Here is a 21,793-nt window from a genome sequence, read left to right as displayed (position 1 = left end):
CACATTTAATTTATCCATTTGTCAGTTGATGGACATTTGGGTTGTTTCCACTTTTTGGGTATTATTAATAATGCTGCCATGAACATTCGCATGCAAGTTTTGTGTAGACATGTTTTCAGTTCTCCTGGATATATGCCTAGGAATGGAATCACTAGGTTATATGGTGTTGACTCTAAGCTTAGCAATTTGAGGAAATGCCAGAATACTTTTCAAAATGGCTGCACCATTTTACACTCCCACCAGCAGTGTATATAAGGGTTTCAGTTCTCCATATCTTTGCCAATAGTTATTATTATCTTTCTTTTTGATTAGAGCCAGCCTGGTAGGTGTGAAGTGATGTCATTGTGATTTTGATTTCTGTTTCCTCATGTCTGATGATGTTGAGCATCTTTTCATGTGCTTATTGGTCATTTGTATATCTTCTTTGGTGAACTATTTAGATCCTTTCTCCATTTTTAAATTGGGTTATTTGCATTTTATTATTCAGCTTTAAGAGTTCTTTTTATATTTTAGATACATGTCCCTTATTAGATACATGGTTTTCCAAATTTTCTCCTATTATGGGGGCTGTCTTTTCACTTTCGTGGTTGTGTTCTTTGAAGCACAAACATTTTTTATTTCAATCATGTCCAGTTTTGTATTGTTGTTGCTTTTGCTTTTAATGTCATATCGAAGAAACTATTGCCTCATCCAAGATCATGAAGATTTAGACCTTTCTTTTAAGAGTTTTATGGTTTTAGCTCTTACATGTATGTCTATGATACATTTTGACTTGATTTCTGTACATAATGTGAGGTAGGTGTCCAAACTCATTCTTTTATGTGTAGATATCCAGTTGTCCCAGCATCATTTATGGAAAAGACTATTTTTTCTCCCATTTGTCTTGGCACTCATCAAAAATGAATTGACCGTAAGCCATATTTTTTAGAATTGTTTTTTTTCTATCCCAAATCCTTAGTTCCTGAGAACTGAGCGATTTAGGCTTCCAAAAGATTAGCTAAAGCTTGATCTAGAGCATCAGGAGAAATGTCTTTCAAAGTTGGGAAAAGTCATTTGTTCTTTATCTTAAGTGAGATCCAGACACTTTTTAGGGAGCAACTTTAGATATGGAAGAGAGGAAATGGGGTCCGGTGGCTTTAAGTAATTGGAGGGAGAAGGGGAATAGGAGAAAAATGTAGAGAATATATGACAATCTTAAAGGTCAATTCAATTTTCCTTCTTTTCAGTTGTACCATTCATTAGTCTTGAGTTTTGTTTGCTTATCTGGCCTTTCTCTGCTCTCCAGAGAGTATAATATGGCCTCACATTAGACAAACATGGGCTCAAATCCCAGATCCTCTTTTACTTCCCACCCGTATTGACCTTTTCAAACTTCAGTTTCTTTTTTTGCAAAATTGGGATAATAATAACGACCTCAAAGGATCATTATGAGTGTTAGCCAATACAAACAAAGCACTTCGTACATGCCGTGACATAATAAAAATATTAGCTATTATTAATATTCTCCCTATACAAAATGAAAAGTTTTCTGTCCTGTGTTCCATTCCTTTGGATTCTGCCATGTGAGATGGAATAAATTGCTAATCTGGTTTTTTAAAAAAATCTCTTAGTAGGTTTGAAATAATTTTCTTTGTGGTCTTAGGGAAGATTTCAATTCCTTTTAAGCTTTAATTTCCTGGGTGTATTACAAATGACACTGAATTACATTTGCTATATGGGGGTTTTCAGGGCCCTAAAGTGATAGTAGGCTTCTATTAGCATGTGATAGCAGAGACAAAATGCCAGCGACCTGTAAGACCCCATAGCCCTTTCACTGACTACCTGTGGCTGTGGGCAAGCTGCTCACCTTTTGTGCGCTTCACTCCCTGCTCTTAAAAGGGGGGCAAAATATCAGCCTGGGCTATTGTACAGAGTTACTATGACATTCAAAGGAGGTAAAAACTGTGTCGAGCTTTTAAAACTATAAAATTTGCTACATCTGTAAGGTGTTTTCTTATTTCATTGACATACTTAGCAAAGCGAATTCTATGACAAAGTATCAATGTTAACTTTCTTGTTATTTTTCATTAATACCGTACTAGCACATTGGTGGCCTTAAGATACAGATAAAAAGAGAGGAGAGTGTGGTCAAAAGCTTCAGCTATGAAACAGAGCAGGGAATCCAACATAAAAAGCATAGTCATTGGTTAAGGTTTTAAAGTGTTTTGAAGAGTTAAATGTCAATGTTTTTTGCATCCTTTTCTGAAAACTTAGTGGGCGGGATCTCTCAATGCTTCCTTTCTTAGTGGTCTGATCTCTGAGAACAGGAAATACAAGAACTCAACTTATAATTTTAAAAGCCTTAATTTTAGGTTCAAAGAAATGGTCCCACAGGCTCTGGTCTGGTCATCTAAGAAACCCAATACTCCGTGGGGGAGTCGGGGGAGGTTAACAAACTTATTTGAAGTGTATTCTTACAGTTTAACAACATCAGGTTCTTCTGTTAAATTCAAGTACAATTAAATTATTTACATGTATTTTAAAATGGGATCCATTATGGAACTTCATTTCTCTAAAAGTAGCCTTGACTTTCTCCCTTTTATCTGTATCTGTACGCACAAAGATGTCTAGAATAATGTTCACCTCATGTTAATCATGATTATTTCTGTGTGTTATGATTTGGGAGTAAATTTTCCTGTTATCTTTATGTTTTCCTGTTATTGTTTGAGGTTTTTTAAAAATAGCTTTTGGTTTTAAAATAACTATAAACTCTACAGTAAGTTGGAAAAATAGTACCTAGTGTCTCATGTACTTTTCACTTAGCTCCTTCCTATGGTAACCACTTACATAACTAGAGTAAAATGGCAAAACCAGGAAATTAACATTGGTATGTGCAAATGACAGACTTTATTCATATTTCACCAGTTTTTACACGCAGTCATTATTCCTCAGTGAGCCCTGCTAATAGCAGAACGGGTTTGGGTAAGGAGCATATTGAACTTTATAGGGATAAGCACATACCTACTTTGAAAAGTCAGATTATTTATCACCCACATTGTAACGTACTGGCAGGAAGTAACCTCATCCTTGCAAAATTACTGGTAATGATGTATTTGAGTTGGCTGTACCAGCTCTGGAAGTCAATCAGTAAACATTCAGGCATTTTGTCATTGGTAGCTTTAAATCAGTAGTGGTGAAATAATGACCTCAGAGACATCTGCAAATAGAATACCCACCCCCTCGACCCCACTTCCCAGAGCCCATTTACCAACATACCACTCTTTGTGTGGCATTTACGGTTTGTCTTGGTTAATCCCAGTTCCCCAAATACCTCTTCTCAACTGGGTCTCTCAGTAAAACCTCATTCCCTAGTAGGACATTCTCTTAGCATTCATGATGTTTTTTATCCTCTGGGTTGTAAGATATGGTGCCTAAATAACCTAATAAAAAGGCAAGATTTTCTGTTAATAAAGTCTAATACCTTATTATATGACTTTTATGGGAAACTTACTTCTATTTTGCCCAGGGACTTTCTGGAATATAGATACATATTTAACTCCAAGAGAACATTTGAGGGTGTGTGTGTGTGTGTGTGTGTGTGTGTGTGTGTATGTGTGTGTGGCTGGGAAAAGCCTTTAGCCCCTCTCAGTCCCCACGAGCAGGCAGCTGTTGATCTCACTCACACTCAGGGGCCTTCACCCCTCCCAGTTCCATCTCTTTCTTTCTAGAACTGCACTTACTCCCTGGGTCCTTTCTGTTGGGCAAGTGATTGGAACTGGGAAGTAAACCTTGCTTTAAACTTGAAAAGGAGTCAAAAGCCTCAGGGATTCTTTGCAGATAATAGTGTGGATTCGCAAGCTTCCAGGTAGTAAAGCACCATGTCTTTTTATCTTTAGTGAAAAACTTAGCTATGTATCCTCTTAATGCTTAGTATGTTAATTGTAGACAGAAAAAGAGCTTCCACCCTGTACCAGGCATTATCTGTACAGTTTTCAGTGCTTCATTTTAATTCATTTTAATTTAATGCTTACCATAACCCCGCATTGTATAATATTATTTCCATTTAATGGATGAGAAAATTGAGCCTCAGAGACATTCATTAAGTTGATCAAGTTCACATAGCTAGTGGGGAACAGAGCTGGGATTCAAACATAGGATTCTTTTTTCTTCTCTCATTTCTTTTTTATTTGTATATATTCATGGGGTGCAAGTGCAATTATGCTACATTAATATATTACATTGTGGTAAAGTCAGGGCCTTCAGTGTATGTATCACTGAAGCAACACACATTGTACCCACCAAGCAACCTCCCGTCATCTACTCCACTCCCCCGCTTCCACCCCTCTGAGTCTCCACTGTCCACCATTCCACGCTCTGCTTCCACATGTGCACATTATTTAGCTCCTACTTATAAGTGAGAACATGCGGCATTTGTCTCTCGGTGTTTGAGTTGTGTCACTTAAGATGATGTCCTCTAGTTCCATCCATGGTGCTGCAAAAGACATGATTTCATTCTTGTTTACGGCTGAGTAGTATTCCATTGTGTATCTATACCACATTTTCTTTATCCAGTCCTCCGCTGATGGACATTTAGGTTGATTCCATATCTTTGCTATTGTGAATAGTGTTGTGATAAATATATGAGTGCACTTATCTTTTTATATATTGATTCCTTTTCCTTTGGGTAGATATCCAGACTCAAACTTAGGATTCTAAAGCCTGTAATCTCAGACCACTCTAGAGGCCATATAGCATATGAAAAAAATGCATGAAAAATTTCGTATACATTATGGGGACCCGGTCATTGTCATATTGTTATTTATTTAATATATAATGACTTTTATATTTTAGTTATGTTGATAATTATATTAATATACTGATATATTATATTATATGATTATATAATATATCACATATTAATTAAATGAATTAATTATATTGTTATTTTTAGTGGAAAGTTCACTAAACTTCGAATCAGATTATCTGACCCAGGTCTTGGCTCTGTTATTTACTAGCTCTGCCAATTTTCAAAACACACAATATTGTCATTCATACGCAGGACGCCTGCCATATTGTATAATAGTTGTTCAATAAATATTTGTTAAAAAATGAACAAATAAAATGATTAAGAAATTGTTAAGGTCCTTTTCGGGTCTTGAAAAATAACTCTCATTGTGATGTACATGCATGAAAAATAGTTAATGCTCAAATGAAAAGTTAATTGTCAGTACTGTCTGAATGAGAGGTGCCCTACATCACACCGTTTCTTCTACAGCGACCCCCTGTGGTATCAATGGGCTTGCACAGGCTTCCTGGCAGTGCCTGGTTCTTGGCATTTTGCCTGGGATTTGCCTGCCACTTGTTTGTTCCTCTTCTAAGGCCTGTTAATCTTCGTCTGAACAGGAAGACTTTTGCTTAGTCCTTTAAATAAATTACTGCTTATTAACTTAACATTGCAATGCTGAAGACTTTGTGATTGGGTATTAGGACACAGGAAGGACTGTGAAGGCAGAGATGTCTGGGATAAGAGGCATTGTTTAATACTACTTTCCTTTCATCCTTTATAGGATAATACTCTCATATTATCCTTTTGTACTGTATCCTTTTATACTAACGAATGAACTGATAAACATAAATAATAAAAGTGTGATTCATTGAGCCCTTACTGTATACCAGCCACATATTAAAACTTTTTGTACTAATCCTGTTATATATCTTACTTAATCCTCCCAACAGCCTGACAAGGTAAATGATATTATTATTCCATTTTACAAATAAGGAAAGGGAGGTTGAGAATGGTTAAGTTACTCATTCAATGACACATACTTAGTTGCAGAGATAGGACTGGGACCTAGTCTGTCTTTCTCCTGCACACATATTGCCTCTTGTAACAGACTAGAAAGGAAAATAGGTCAGAAAGAGAAAAGGCCAATATAACTGGGTCTCTGCTTTACTTCCATCTGTAATTAAAATAAAATTGAAGCACCTGGCTTATTTCGCATAGTAGCTCCTAATAACTGGGGAGATGCCAATACTAAGAAGAAGGGATCCTTTGTCAATTACAGAGTGCCTTACAAACTGCTATTTATGGTTAGGAATGGCAGACTAATGAAATAACAGCTGATCTAGCATAAGCTTTGTAAGAACAACAAGAAATTATTGCTGCTTTTCACTCTTGTGCTTCTTGGGAGGTAAATATTTTTAAAAAGCCAATCCCTATTTTCTTCCCCCCTTTAAAAATCCCTTTAAGAAAGATAATATGTTCTGGCAAAGATATTTAAAACATAACACTGTTATTTTAAAAAATTCAAGGACGTCCACATGGGAAGAGAAACTCTAGACACAATAACATACCTTCCCTTGTCTGTTCTCTGTGGGGCACTTGTTTCCGAGGTGGGGAATTAGGGAGTGAATCTGATCAACTGCCTTGACCCCTTTTGTCTAGCCTCAGAAAGAGTCTGGAGTTATTTGGAGACTGTGTAATTGGTCACTAAGTTTCCCTGGGTCTTTGTGTTTGCAAATGAATCTGAGGCCCCGTGTTGAAAACAACCGAGCCTCACCGAGATAAGGAGAGGCTGCAAAAACCGAGATGGTGAAAAAGCATGCCAGCAGATTGGACAAGGCGATGCTTATATTTAGATTTTTGCTTTCACAAGAATCTGGGGAATAGAAATGCAAAGCCAAGGGGCACAAAATACCACATAAAATCAGCCTGAGATTTTCCACAAACTCACACTTTTTCCTGGACTTTTGGACAAATGCTTCCCTCCTGTGGTCAGACGGTAGAATACAGAGGAACAGAAAATTTCAACCAGGAAAGCAAGGTGAGCAGGAAACATGGTAGGTACTTCATTTGTATATGTTTTCTGAAGAGCTTTTGGTTGAAGAAAAACAAAAACAATAATAACAAAAAAACCTCTTTCCAAAAAAAGAAAAAGAAAAGATCTAAAGGAGGAAAGGAAAGAAGTAACAAAACAAACAAAAAACTAGAAACACCAGGCGCAGTTACTCACGCCTGTAATACTAGCACTTTGGAAGGCTGGGTGGGAGGATTGCTTGACACTAGGACCAGCCTGAACAAGAGCAAGACCCTGTCTGTCTCTACAAAAAATAGAAAAATTAGCTGGGCGTGATGGTGCATGCCTGTAGTCCCAGCTACTCAGGAGGCTGAGGCAGGAGGATCGCTTGAGCCCAGGAATTTGAGGTTGCAGTGAGCTATGATGATGCCACTGCACTCTAGCCTGGGTGACAGAGAGAGAGAGAGAGAGAGAGAGACACTGTTTCAAAACAACAATAACCCCCCCAAAAAAACCCCTATGAACAAGAACAAAATAACTTTCTAATAAAATAGGCCAGTTTACCTATTTCCACCTTCATGGAGCCTTCTCTGATCACCCAAACAAGAAGTGATTCCTACCTCCACAGTCCCATAGATAAACAACTGATTTAGAATAATTTAGCAAGACTTTGCTGGGCACTGGGACCTGTGTAAAGTGCTGGGGATTGAAAGCTGAAAAAGATGTATTCTTTGCCTTCAAATAACTCAGATTTAATTGGGGGTTAAGTGGAGAGGGACAGGACAGGTAAATTTAATATACATGGTACATGGCAATATAGGTACACACAGTGCTTTGCGAGAACAAACAAAGGATATTTTGTCCAACTCATGAAGTGGATAATGGTTAAGCTGAGTCTTCAAGTAGGAGTAAGATTTATGCAGGTGAGGAAAAATAGGAAGATCATTCCCAGCCATAAAGAGAATAAAGCAACATCCAAAGCATGAATTTGACCTGAAGCCTGCATAACTACTAGCTCTTCTGACCTGCCGTGGCGTGTGTGCGCGTGTGTGTGTGTGTGTGTGTGTGTGTGTGTGTGTGTTGGCAGCGATGGGACATAACAGTACAAGGCTGTATTAGGTAAGTGCTGCAGAACATAGATGGTCATGCCAAGGGTAGAACTTAACTTTATTTTCTTGTGCTAGGTTAGATAAAACAGTAGCCATGTGATCAATTTGGCTACAGTATCTTACTCCAGTCCTAAAGCCCATGTTTATGTTAAATGCCTAGTTCCCTAAGCAACTGCAGTAGGCAATAGGAAACCAAGGAGGAATTTTAAAGATGAGAACAACCTGGTATGAGTTGCATACTGAATCCAGCTGAAAACAATGAGTAGGTTATATTTAAAACGGCCCAAGCTGGAAACAGTTAATTTAACTAGGAAGCTGCTGCAAGACTTCAGGTGAAAAACTCTTAGTGGAAGTGATGGACAATAGAGGATAGATTGGAAAACTAAAATCAATAGACTTGTAAAGGATTGGATGTAGAGATGGGGGAAAACAAGGAGAGGAGAATTAAGTTCATGAATCCACCATAATTCCATCTAGCATCTCTCGCTGAGTTAGAGAAGGCAGAAGAAGGAGCAGGTCTGGAATGGAAGATTAATGAGGATACTTAGTGGCTTGTGCAATCCTTATGGATTTAACCATCCTATATTGACTTCCATTGCATTGTTTTGGCTTTATCTGTCTTATTTTACTGAAAGTTCATTGAGAGTAAATAAAAAGAATTGGTAAGATACCATGATTAAAGTTTAGATTTCTTTTTGCATTTCAAAGCAGTCAGGGGAAACTGGGAACATAGTAAATTGTCTGTTACCATAAGGGAAGAAAAATCTAACTCCTGAGGTGGTGGTTATTTTTTTGTGGGGTTTTCTCCTCCTCCTTCTAAACTCTAAAAAAAAGTGTGAAACAATAAAAAATTCAGAGTGGTGAGATGAGAAGAAATCTATATACTATCCTTGATGTAGAGTTTATTTCCTGACCTTGTACTGATAGCCCAGATTTGACTCACCCTATCTTTCAAAAGTAGATTAGAGTTCAGTTAAAAAAAATCCTGTGAACAAAGCAAAATAAAGTTTAAAAAATGCAGCTTGTTTTATTTTTATATAAACTAAAACACCAGAGTTCATCGATTCCTATATTAAATACATAAATTATAAAATAACCATTCATAAAACTTTACATACAATAAGTCGATTCCAATCTCTACGATAATACATACAGTACATGTACATGTTTGGTGTACTTCAGAGGATCATTCTGGTGAAACTCAGTCAATGGATATTTTTCTTTCATTAGTAAACAAGCACTGAAGCAGTATATGGAGCCATGCTAATGAGATGGACAGAAAGAACCCAGTTGAAGCAGGTGATTGGATGAAAGCTCTGAGAAATTGGACCCCTGGCTACATTAACATGGTAGGCACCTGGGGGAATTTTGTAATCAGACATATGAGCTCTCTATTTGAGTCCCCACAGAATTGGATCTTAAAGGTTAAAACATGCATGAACCCTTCTTGGAATGGGATTTTTAACTGATAAAGAAACAGGGCTTTTGGCTAGTATTAATACTGTGGACTGTGATGAACTTTCTCTTGCTCTTCCAAAAAAAAAAACTCAACAAACTGACCAAACAAAAACAAACCATTTGCTGGTTTATGAGCTTGAGTCATTGAAAAACCAATGAGTAGTCTCTGCCTTAGTCAACCACGGGAAAGAACAGTAATGAACAGAGGGCAGAGAAGAGGTAGGCAGGGAGGGGAAGAGCACGGACACCAGATGCTAAACAGAAACATGAGTTACCCAGCAGCATCGGGGGAAAAAAACCTTCTTGAAGTCCTCCATTCTAGGACAGAAGTACACATTTAGTAAGCCTCGCACCATCATAGTATGTACAGAATAAGTATGTGTATATATGTACATTGCGTATTTATAAAAATGTTTGAGTTTTGATCTGCCTCACTGTGGGAAGTTGTTACAGTAAATGCGGGATTAGACACAGTCTGAGATGTCGGTCACTAGAAGTGGTTGTTGTGATTAAAGGACGCTGGGGATCTGCTTTTGGTTGGGAAACTGCATCATCTGCTCTTTAGTAAGTCTGTGGAGTCTTGATTGTAGGCAAAATTTGACTCAGTTGGACACCACTCCCACCCTATAGAGCTTTGCATGTAACAAGGATAGAAATATAAGCATGGGTACAAAGACCTCAATGCAGAAGAAACCAAAAACAGAAAAGGAAACCTCACCACATCAACCACTTGTACCTCTGAGTTCGATACACTAGGTTGAATATAGCAAATTATAATCTTATTTTGGCACATTGCCCCTTTAAGTATATCTTTAGTAATTTTGGAGAAACATTGGACTTGGACTCTCAACAATAGAAGATTTATTTAGGAAGAACTAAACTGCCAAACTAAAGACAGTAAAGGAATGTGAATCTGCCCTGCCCAGTTCTGAAACGAAATCATAGAATTTGACACTTGAAGAAGCCTTACAAGGATTAACTCCAACCTGCCATTATGTCTGAATCCTCTTGCCAATATGTGTAAAATTCAGACTCAAGACAGTATATTATACAGAAAAGACATGACAGCTTTCCTGCCTTAAGACCTAGAAGTCCACTTAAAGGGCTTGGGTTCATCCGGAAAGCATTAACTCATGACATAAAGTCATCTAAGATTTGTTGTGATTACTTATCTTTTGAAAGCTATATTGAACTTTTTCAATATAGTAGATAAATCTAAATTACTAAAGTGCTAGAATTAAGCTGCTAAAAGCCATGATTATCAGAACTTTGTTGTAAAAATTTTGCAAAGGGTAACAAGCAATGCAACCCCTAAACTACACAGCAAATTCTTATTCTGTCCTCGGTGTGTGTGTGTGTGTGTGTGTGTGTGTGTGTGTGTGTGTGTTCTGTGCCACTCTTTGACAGATTGAAAGAATGCAATTAAATATTTTAAAAATAAAATGTCTATACTATTCATCTATTTTGATGTAACAACACAGACGATCCAATTGTTTAAACATCAGCACAAAACCAAAGAACATTCTTTTTACAGTTTCCACGAAAGCCTAGGCAGGTTAAAAAGATGTGCTTCATTTTAAAACAATAAACTTATGAATTACATTGAAGACAGCAAACATATGAATTATACAATGGGTTTACAGAAAAAGACAATAAATAGGCAAAAGAGAACACGTTTGCCAGAGATTTATTTAAAACTGAAAACAATCAAAGTAAGTTGAAATAAAATACTGCAGCAAAAATTATTTGGCAAACTTCATTTCTTCTAATACTAGAGGAGAACACATGTTCCCTTTCTATTTCAGTGAAAACCCATGCCCTACATATTGTGTCTTTCTTACAGAGTTGGGAAGACCCAGACTACTTGCATGGCAGTTATTTGTGGATCGAAAAAAAAAAAAAATCAAAGCAAACTCTATTCTTCTACCCCTAAACTGTTGGCAATAATATAATTTATATGACGTAAGTTAAAAGGAATCTAAATTTTTCCAGCAGATTTTTATTCCCTAAAATAAAAGTTGAGAGGCATTAAAAAAAAGTTTGACAATTTAGTAATAGATGCTTTTTAGTATAGTAGTCAAATATAGTGTGCTCATTTTTTCCTTCTCACGAAAATTTTTGCGTCCCGAATAACTATGTAAATTGGGGCTTTCATTTATCTCAAACTATCTTTAATAGTTATGTTTATTTTCCAAGGGCTGAATACTTTATTAAGAAAAATTAAATAAATGAACCCTGAAGAATGCTATTCTGATTGCTGCTAACTCACTGGCCAAATGTGTCAGGATAGTTCAGATGCAGAATTTAAGAACTGGAGTGGGGATTATCTGCTCTTTTTAAGAAGTGGAGCCACATGAGACCCCTCCATTATCAAGACTTTTTTTTTTTTTTTTTTTGGCATTGCTGAACATCCTCTCTGAGGGAAGCATTCATTTAGAGATGGTCCATTTCCATGGATCCATGAGTAACTGGAACATACATCTACAATTTTCCTAATTCTTTTATAATTGTGAAAATGGAAAACAGAGTCTAAAATATTTAGACTTATCCAATGATATGTTAATTTTAAGGATCACAAGGAAGACTTGTGGGAATACTACAGTTTAGCCTACAATACAGAGAAATTGACTAATCTCCTGGATCTTCAAAGAGGAAAAAAATCCCTCCTTTTGCATTTGCCTTAAACACATCTAAAGCTGCTTAGATGGTCATCCTAGCCATTGCTCTTGTATGATTTTGTGTGCGTACAGTACAATCTGATTTATTGCAAATAAGGTATATGATTAAACCATACCACTTTTGCAAATACTCTAATCATGTAGAAGTAGTCAGTTCTTGAATATAAATTTTAACCTACACGTTTCTTAGTGGGAAAAGCAAAATGAAGGAAGGCATGTTTGGTGAAGCAGATGGAGTATGGGTTTGCTCAGATGGGCTCTGGAATGGTAAGTGAAGAGCAGTTGAAGAGAAAAGTCTGAGATATGGGAGAGCAATGTATCCTGTTTCGTATTTTCTGACTCACATTTGCTAGGGTTGGGTCACAGACACTACAGAGGCACCCTCTTTCACACTGCCTGCACAACGAACCTACCATTCATATTTAATCTGAAACCTACCTAGTTGAGCAAAGAATCCAGCGGGATAGTTTGTTTCATATCTTCCCAGTAGGACATATCACCTGATCTTCCCCCATAATGGAAGAGATAATCAGTTTAAATATGTGATACAGTCAGTTCACTCCAAACCTTCATTTCATGGTCGACTCTCCTGTGATGAAAGTGCTGTTTGGTAGGATGGCATACATATGCAATCAAGAAAGCTAGGAGATGCTTATCATTGAAATGACATACACTTCTATCTCATTCAGTAGCATGAGATGATCTATTTGCTATAGATTATTAGAGATCCTGGCTATAGATCTCTCAATCTTTATTGCTAATAACATCCCAGGTAAGTTGATGGGAAAGCTTCAGTGCTACAGTGCTTAGATTTAACAAACTGAAGCACTATTTTATTATACAGCGTAATCTTTTCCTCAACAACATAGGAAAGTCAAATAATACAGCAGTTGTAATAATTACAAAGCACTTTGTGCTATTTTAAGCACCTCTTGTTCCAAAATTGCAAATAAAACTTCATGAAAAAGCATTAAACCCCATTTTGCAGATGAGGAAACTGAGGCACAGAGAGGTTAAGTGACTGGGCCAAAGATACCTGGGTCAGCAGTAAATCTAAGAACAAAAAGTGGGACCCCAGCATTCTAGTTTTTCTTATACATTTCTTCAGTTATTGTTCTGGCTTTGAAAATGCCAGTGCTAAAACTGAAGGACATGATTCTGAACCCACATATGGAAAGATTTGTGTAGCATTTCATAGAAAGAGTTTCTGGCTCCCTAACACACATTACCTATGCATGGGAATTCTAGCCCCATAAATAAAACCTTGAAAATTTGAAAAATTGAGGTGGTTTTGTTATCTACAGTAAATGAGGTGTAAAATTAGCTTTTCAGGAACATATATTTGCTCTCAGAGCTGAATCCAAGACATAACTTAGGAAAAGTACCAGTCTTCTAATTGTCTCTGGTAGAAAATGACCTTATTGGTATCATAGTGTTATTTCTACATAAAAAAGTAGAGTTATCTTGTTGCTGTCAGCTGTCTGGGAAAGAATGTTATTACTCAGAACAATAAGAGGTCAGAATGCTCTAGGCATATCAGGATGCTTTTAAAAATAATCATAATTTAGCTTAATATTCACATCTCTGTGGCAAACCCAACTGTTGATAAAAGTTTACTTATCACCTCTACTGTGTTTTTACCCAAATCATATAGCATATTCATTTGTAGCAATTTTTAAGCAGCCACTTGAAAATCAATATTTTGGAAATTGAAAGATTCAGAGATGCTCTCTGGCCCACGTTCCCTATAGATGTTCTGAACAGAACTAAGTCAGGGAGCTTGTGATTTAGAGTATCGTCTTCTTAATTTTCAACGTGAATGAGATCAGTCCGCTGGTGGAGAAACGCAGATGTGAGAGAAGGACAAGGAAGCATCAAATCTGCTTTTATTTCGTATGTTACATTCACCCGGGTCCTTTGACTTGGTTGCCAGTTTAGTTAGGGTCACTGTGATCCACTTCTCATCTGTCATCTGTGGAATGAATTCCATAAGCTCCACTGTTTGCAGAAAAACAAAATGGAGTGGGCTTTTCTTCCCATTCACATTGCAGATGTCTCTGTTCCTGAGTTTAAAATAATCATAAAGACAGAAAAGCAAATCCCTGTAGTAAGAAACCAGACTTTTCAAATGAAACATTTTATTGTAAATAGCTCCTCATAGGTATTCCTCGTGCGTCATTCCCCACCCACCTTTGTTTTTTTGTTTTGATCTTTTAAAATGATGTTTATTATCAGGACTAGTGTTTCCATGGGGTGTGGTGTTACATTAAAATGACCCCCCTGCACAGCAGGGGTTGAATGTTTCATTGTAACTTTGGTTCCATGCCCAAGACACATCTTTGCTTGATCTGCTGAAACTGGTTCCATTGCTGAATTTTTTTCTTTACACAATATATGTTAGTTCTTTTCTTCTGGTTTGACATATACATGTTTCATTAAATGCAGCATATATTGTAGATTTTCAACAGGGTCATGTAGGAACTGTCAAGTAAGAAACCTTGAATAATGGCTTTAAAATACACAGTTGTAGTCCTGGCTACAGGGTAGTTCTTAGCTTTTGATCGCCCTCTCACTGGTGTAAACAATTTTGCCATCTTTGAAGGTTTAAAAGCATTTGCATTTCTGGGGTCTTATCCGTGTTTTCGGTTACTCTGTAAAACAGAGGAAAAAATTCTTTAATTATCATTTCTGTTAATAATGGAATCATAAGAAAACAAATTTTTCTTTAAGGAAAAAATATTTTTTTATTCTTTACCAACTCTTTGAGCTGTATGCTCTTGTGCAAGTTACATAACATCTCTAAACTTGGTATTTTAATTTTAAGTGAGAAAACAGAAGTATCTATTTCAAGGATTGTTGCAACATAATGCATACAAAACAATTAGCAGTTCTAGTCTCATAGTAAGTGGCCTGAAATGTTAGTTATTATCATGATTGCTTTTTCCTCTGGGGCCTTCCAAGGTGATACCTTAAGTTCAAGTGTCATCATGTCCCAAAATATCAATTTAAGATGTTATATTAAAAACAGGTCTGTCCGTGCCCTTCAATAACTTACTTTTATGCCACATTTCCTCCCAGCAATTATAATCATTGGCACATTGTCTCCACCCTAAAGTCCTCATTGGAGGACTCCCTGGGAATTCTGCCACACAGGTTTCTGGTTGGCCCAGAGATGTCCCTGAAAAGGTGCTATCCTGGAGCTGTCCCAGACAGGACTTCTACCTCTAACAGAGGAACACTTTTTAAGTCCATATGTCTGGGTTTTCACTTGGATAGAAGTCCAGATCATAATGCTCTCTTCCAGTAAAAGCTGGAAATGGCACAGAGGATGTGCTATCATGTGCTGCTTAAGGACATGGTCTTAGAGTCTGAATGACATAGATAGAGAAAATGGGATTTCCATTTTCTTGCTATTATGTCCAAGGACAAGTTATTTAACTTCTCTAAGCCTCAATTTCCTCATCTATAAAATAAGGACTAATTCTGTAAAAGGACTTTACTATTGTCTCAGAAATGGTGAACAAAATCCAAAGTGGAGGAAAAGAGGCACTCACTACCCAGAAGACACTTCCAGTCTACCACACAGAGACAAACTAAAGATTCAAAGAAATTCTTCCTGTGAATGCAAGTCAGACATATTTGGAATGCATATTCGCAGAGCCATTTTGCTCCCAAGACTAGGTTAGACTAGGGTGAAAGAGTGACATAGTCACAGAGGGGGACCTGTAGGAAGGAAGTGCAGTGTTTGGGGTGAGACCACACTGAGGGAGTGTGGAGAAGGTGCCAAGAGGCATAAAGAGATTGGTTGTGCGTGTACCAAGGGAGATTCACTTTCTATTGCTCAAATACAGACTTGCTCATCTTGCCTTTTCCATCCAAGCAGAGAATTGAAGAGGGATGACAGGGCAGAGACAGGGGTGGTAGTGTAGTTGTCTCCCTGCCCATACTTCATCAAAGGGCACCTATTCAGCAAGAAGCTGTGGGTTGTACCAGCAATGATGAAAGCCAGAGATGCAGTGGAAAAGGGTAGGCCTTGGCCAAGCGGGGAATAGTACACGCAGTAGGCATGCTCTGCCCAGCCTTCTGAAGAACTCATACATATGTCCCCTGGAATGGCCAGCTCATAGGACAGACATCACGTGCTGGTTGGTAATAGCCAGAGAAACAGTCATAGTCACTGCCAGTGGAGTTGAGAGGCAGGATCCCTTTCCCTCTTCCTACTCCCTGTTCTCCAGACAGGCTGAAGCCTTGAAGAGGGAAAGAGGGGGAAGAGGTTTGCTAGAGCCAGACCATGAACAACTCCTCCATGGGAATAACTGGCTCATGCCTAAGGTAGAATAAGGGAAGAGATGAGATTTAACAGAGTCTGAGATCGAATTTTTAAACTGAGCAAGACTTTTAAGCATTGAAAGTGACTAAAAAGTTGGGGAACCAACCTAAGATTTAATTAAAGGGTGAGAGAGGAAAATAAGACAGAATCTGAGTGAAAACAATGATTTGAGAGAAGAGATCAAGTTCATATTTTCATCCCACCTGGCTGAGAGCCCAAACAACTAGTTATAATATTCTCCTACTCCCTGGTAGTGGATCTGAATGTATCTATAAGATTCTTCAAGGGATATGCATTTTTTTGTGTGTGTCCATATACATAAAATAAGTCTAAACACAAGAAATCTTTTACTACAAAGTTTACTACAAACTTTGACTTGATATGCTATCAGAGATCAAATCCTATATTCTGAGTCAAAGCATGTATGCATCATTTCTGCCTATAATAACTGAGCTAAAACCTATTAGTTGAGTAAATGCATACTGGTTTTAAAAATTAATGGACTTATAGGCAGTCTCTTAGAATGTTAAATTTGTATAAATTGAGGAGTGCCTGTAAAAGGAAATACTGTTTCTACAGTAGGGCCAGATTTATTCAAATTGGCATTCTGAATAACTGCACAGGGGTTATCCAACAGCACACAGGGGCTCTTTTTCATAGGGTGTTTAACAGCGCTGAGCTTTAGTTTCATCCTCTGTAGAAAACAGCAATTGTAGCTATGATTTCTGAGACCTTACTCCATGCCACCAAACTTTAAGTCAACGAGTACAGTGATGTTGCTTCTGACTTGTAACTCTAGTGTCTGTAGGGCTCCACCATCCAACCAGTTATACCATCTGGAAACCAAAGGGCCATCTCTGACACCTTCTACTCCTTCAATCCTCATATGCAATTTATCACAGAGTATTCAATAAATGGTAGCTATTGTTATTACTTCCATTTACAGATGAGGAAACTGACACTGAGAATTGTTAAGTAACTGGCCCATGAAAATCCTCATGGGGAAGACAGATAATAATGTTGAATGAAACCTAATTGAAACCAGAGGATCTGGGGAGGCTTCCCTGATTTTCCACTGAGATGGGAAGGATGAATGGATATTAACCAGTTGATGGTGGTGTGGGAAACATGGTCTTGTTAGATGGAAGGACATCTTGAAAGGCACGATTTCCTGATATGTCCTAGGAACTTGGATTTTAATGAGCCTTTCTGTGTGCCAGGTACTGTCTTAATTGCTTTACCTATATAATATCACTCAATAGTCAGAAAAATTGTGGGTGCTATTATTTCCTAATTTTTTGTACTGGGAAATTAATGTTTGGAGAGGGCTGTGGTTTGAATGTTTGTGTCCCCTCCAAAATTCATGTTAAAACTTAATCCTCAATGTAACAATATTAAGAGGTGAGGCCTCTAGGAGGTTATTAGGCCATGAGGGCAGAACGGATGGGATCAGTGCCTCATAAAAGGGCTGGATGGAACTATTAATAGCTTGTCTTTTTTTGTCCTGCCATCCCTTTAGCCATTAGAGGACATAGTGTTTGACCCCTCCAGAGGATGCAGCATCAAGGTGCCATCTTGGAAGCAGACACCGAACTTGCCAGTGCCTTAATCTTGAACTTGATCTTCCCAGCCTTCAGAACTGTGAGAAGTAAATTTCTATTGGTTATAAATTACCTAGTCTCAGGTATTTTGTTATAGCAGCACAAACAGACTAAGAAAGAGAGATATACTAGTATCTTTTTGCAGGGTTGTTATATTATTCAAAAAGTATTTATTGATTGTTGACCATGTGCTAGGTACTGTGTAGGTATTTGGGATAAAAGGGTGAACAAAACAAAACATATATGATCCCTACCCTCGTGAAGCTTATACACAATGAGGAAGAGAAACCTTAATTAAAGAAATATATAAACATTTATCTAAATGCATGTAAAATTTGTCCAGGAGGGCAATTGAGAAAGACTTTCCTGAGGGAATGACAACTGAGCTGAGAGCTAAAGGATGGGTGAGTAGGTGTTTACTGGAGAAAGTAGGAGGGAAGTGTTCTGGGCACCGAGACAGCCTGGGCAAACCCTGTGGCAGGCAGGAGGCAGTGTGGCCCATCCAGGGAAACTGGAGCAACAGGAAGCCTGAGAGACTGTCTGCGGTTAGACCATATGGGGCTTTGTTGGCCACATTAAAGAATTGGGACTTGATCCTAATGGTGATGTTTTCCCAGCATAGGGGCAAGATTAGATCTGGGTTTCAAACAACTCAATCTAACTGCTGTGTGGAGAATGGGTTTTAAGAGTGTCTATAGCAGATGTACTGAGACCCTTTGGTAGCCTATTCCAGCTATGGACAAAGGGGAGAATGTATTTGTTTATGTACTCTTTCCTTTGTTAATGCGTGCTTTAAGTTAGTCTCCAAATGATATATGAGGAACAAATCAGATATGTTATCTTGTATATCATTAATAGCATAACATTACTATGCTATCCATGGGTCTAATCTAAATCACAAATCTGCTTTCGTATTTAACTGCCCAGCTCTTTATTCATTCATCCATCTGCCCTTTAGTCCATCTGTCAATTTAAAATTTATTCAGCACCTAGTATAGATAAAGCACTGTTGTAGACATTGAAGATAGTAAGACGAATACAACATAAGCCCTACTCTATGTTTTATTAATAGTCCAATTTGTGAGACAGATAGGAACACAATTTTAACACATTTGGATAAAGGCTAATGAATATATTTACATAAAGAAACAAATTATTAACTGGCATACAGTGATTCATCTTATAGACTTTCCTTACCAATATAAAACAATAAGGAGTGAAATTCTTCTATTTTAGAAAACAAATATAGTAGAGATTGGTCATGTGGCCATTTGTTTTCAACAGGCTACCTGTAGGCATTGGTGGGAGGAGGGGGTGAAAAAATATAAATGCAATAAAAAGTAAACATTTGCATATTTTAACAGATAATTTATAACCAGTCAACTCTGGCTGTTTTTATCATACAGTTTTAATTTTTGTTAAGTTTTTTTTTCTGCATCAAACAATAATACAGTATTATGTGCCTTTCAACATTTTTTGTTACTAGACTGGAAGTCAAAATATTGAGCTGTCAAGTTCAGGAATTAATGGTTGACACTAGAGAGGTATCATCAAAATGAACTAGACCAGAGTATGTGGATAAAGAATCATGATCACCTGTTCTCTGGTCTTCCCAACTTCATAATGAACAAAGCTGGTGCTCTCATGTTCTTCTTTAATTCATCCCTGCTCAGAAGAGGAGGATTTTCAATGGGTCATTGTAACCTCGATATAACAACTAACCTGGTGATAGCTGTTTTTCTACTCCTCTCATTTTCTTCTTTCCTTTGTCTCCTTGTGTAATTGTCTTTTGTGGAAGAATTAGTGCGTTATGGCTTGAATCTGTCCCGCAGAGAGCATATGTTGGAAACTTAATCCCCGATGCAACAGTTGGAGGTGGAGCCTAATGAGGTCTCACCTCATTAGGTGATTAGGCCATGAGGGTGGAATGAATTGATTAGACATCAGAACTCCAGGTTCTTTGGCCTTTGGACTCTGAGACTCACATCAGTGACCTCCTGGGACTCGCAAGCTTTCAGCCTTGGACTGAGAGTTACACTTTTGGTTTTGTTGGTTCTTGACCTTCCGACTTGAACTAAGCCATGCTACCTGCTTCTCTGGTTCTCCAGCTTACAGATGGTCTACTGTGGGACTTCTTAGTCTCCATAATTATGACAGCCAATTCCCCTAATAAATCCCCTCTCATCTGTCTATCCATCCATCCATCCATCCTATTGGTTGTCCCTCTGGAGAACTCTAACATAGTGGTATGCTATTATTTGGAATAAACAGAATGCATGGCAGATATCTTCTGGAACTACCTGGATCCCCCTGTTTAAGGTAAAAGTCCCAACATAATCCATGCAGCTGAGTTATTTAGTCATCAAGCACTGAGTATAGTAAAAGTGCCTTCTAGGGAGCTTTTTGTGGCTTCTATATCATCACTGACAATAATGACTTAGGTAACTGCTAAAAGAAATGGTCACTCCATTTTAAGGAGGGTACCTTTATGTATAATTTAAGTTAGTCTTGGGTTTATGAGCAGAATATAAATTATTAATTTAGAATAGAAAAATTTTTATAGTTATTTGCAGCATGCTTTTACTACCATCAACAAGCCAGGAACCATTCTTCCTTACTTATTCCTATCTCTCTCGTGCCTACTTTGGAGACATAAGCAGCATTTATCAGTTTCGGTATTGTGGTATTCCCTTATATTATTTAAATCCAGATTATTCCCTGAAAAGAGGAGATCAAAAAGCTACAGCTTGTTTGGATTTAGGCTGTAAACTACTTGGCAATATGAGAGGTTATAATTTTGAATTTATATATTTGCAAACTCAGTAAATGTGATAGCTAACTTTTTATAATAATAGCTAAGAGTTGCTGATTATTTAACAAATTTCTAGACAATGCAATGTCTTTTACATACATTACATCATTTAATTCTCTCAACAAAACACCATACTGTAAATATTTAATAACATAATTATAACCATTTTATAGAATAGGAAACCTAATGTCAGGTAGATTAAATAAATTGCCTACCATTACACAGCTAGTAAACAGCAGGATTCAAGCAGAAGAGTATTTTTAGCCTCAAAGTTGTGCATTCTAAACTACTCAGCCATTTTCTGGTATATATTTTATACTGCCCAGATTCATTACTGCATTAATTTGCTGTATTATTTTAAAATATTATGATAGTCTTTCATTTAACAGACAATTACTAAGTGTCAATTATGTGCTGCTTTGGAGGAAAAATAAATCAAATCTTGTACATCCCTCATGGAGTTACATCAAATGGGAAAAGGTATCCAGATGAGCACATTGTAATTTCAAAAGCCAGTAGTTTTGAAGTAGTACCACACAAACAGTAGAAGATGCCTCTGGCTGTTGATACATGTGGACATCAGTGTTGCTCAAAATATGGGAGATATGCCCTCTTTCGTCTGTGAGGCAGTATGGTAGTTAACGTGGACTCTGAAATGAGCTGCCCGGACACACATCCTAGCCCTGCCGACTGGGGCTGTATGGTCTTGGGAAAGTCACACGCTGCAGTTTCTCCAAATGTAAAATAGGAATAATTGCAGTACCTGCCTCATAGGGGGTTTTGCGAGGATTAAATGTACGAACAGCTCCTAGCGTGTGATAAGCTTTAGCCATTATTGATGTTAATGTTGAAATCTTCTCATTTTCTAGCTAGTATTTATGAGGTTTGATTTTTCTTCCCTAAATCACATGTATCACTTGTCTGTTACTGAATTTTATTTACCCTGCTTATGTATTTTTTGGGGAGTGAAGGCTGTTTGTTTTCTGATATTTGGCCATTTTAATCCTTTCCTAGAGAATCTCATTTCAT

This window comes from Propithecus coquereli, unplaced genomic scaffold (genome assembly GCF_000956105.1).
Source record: "Propithecus coquereli isolate 6110/MARCELLA unplaced genomic scaffold, Pcoq_1.0 Scaffold58, whole genome shotgun sequence".
In the NCBI taxonomy this organism is placed as follows: Eukaryota; Metazoa; Chordata; class Mammalia; order Primates; family Indriidae; genus Propithecus; species Propithecus coquereli.
This window is presented reverse-complemented; position numbering follows the sequence as displayed.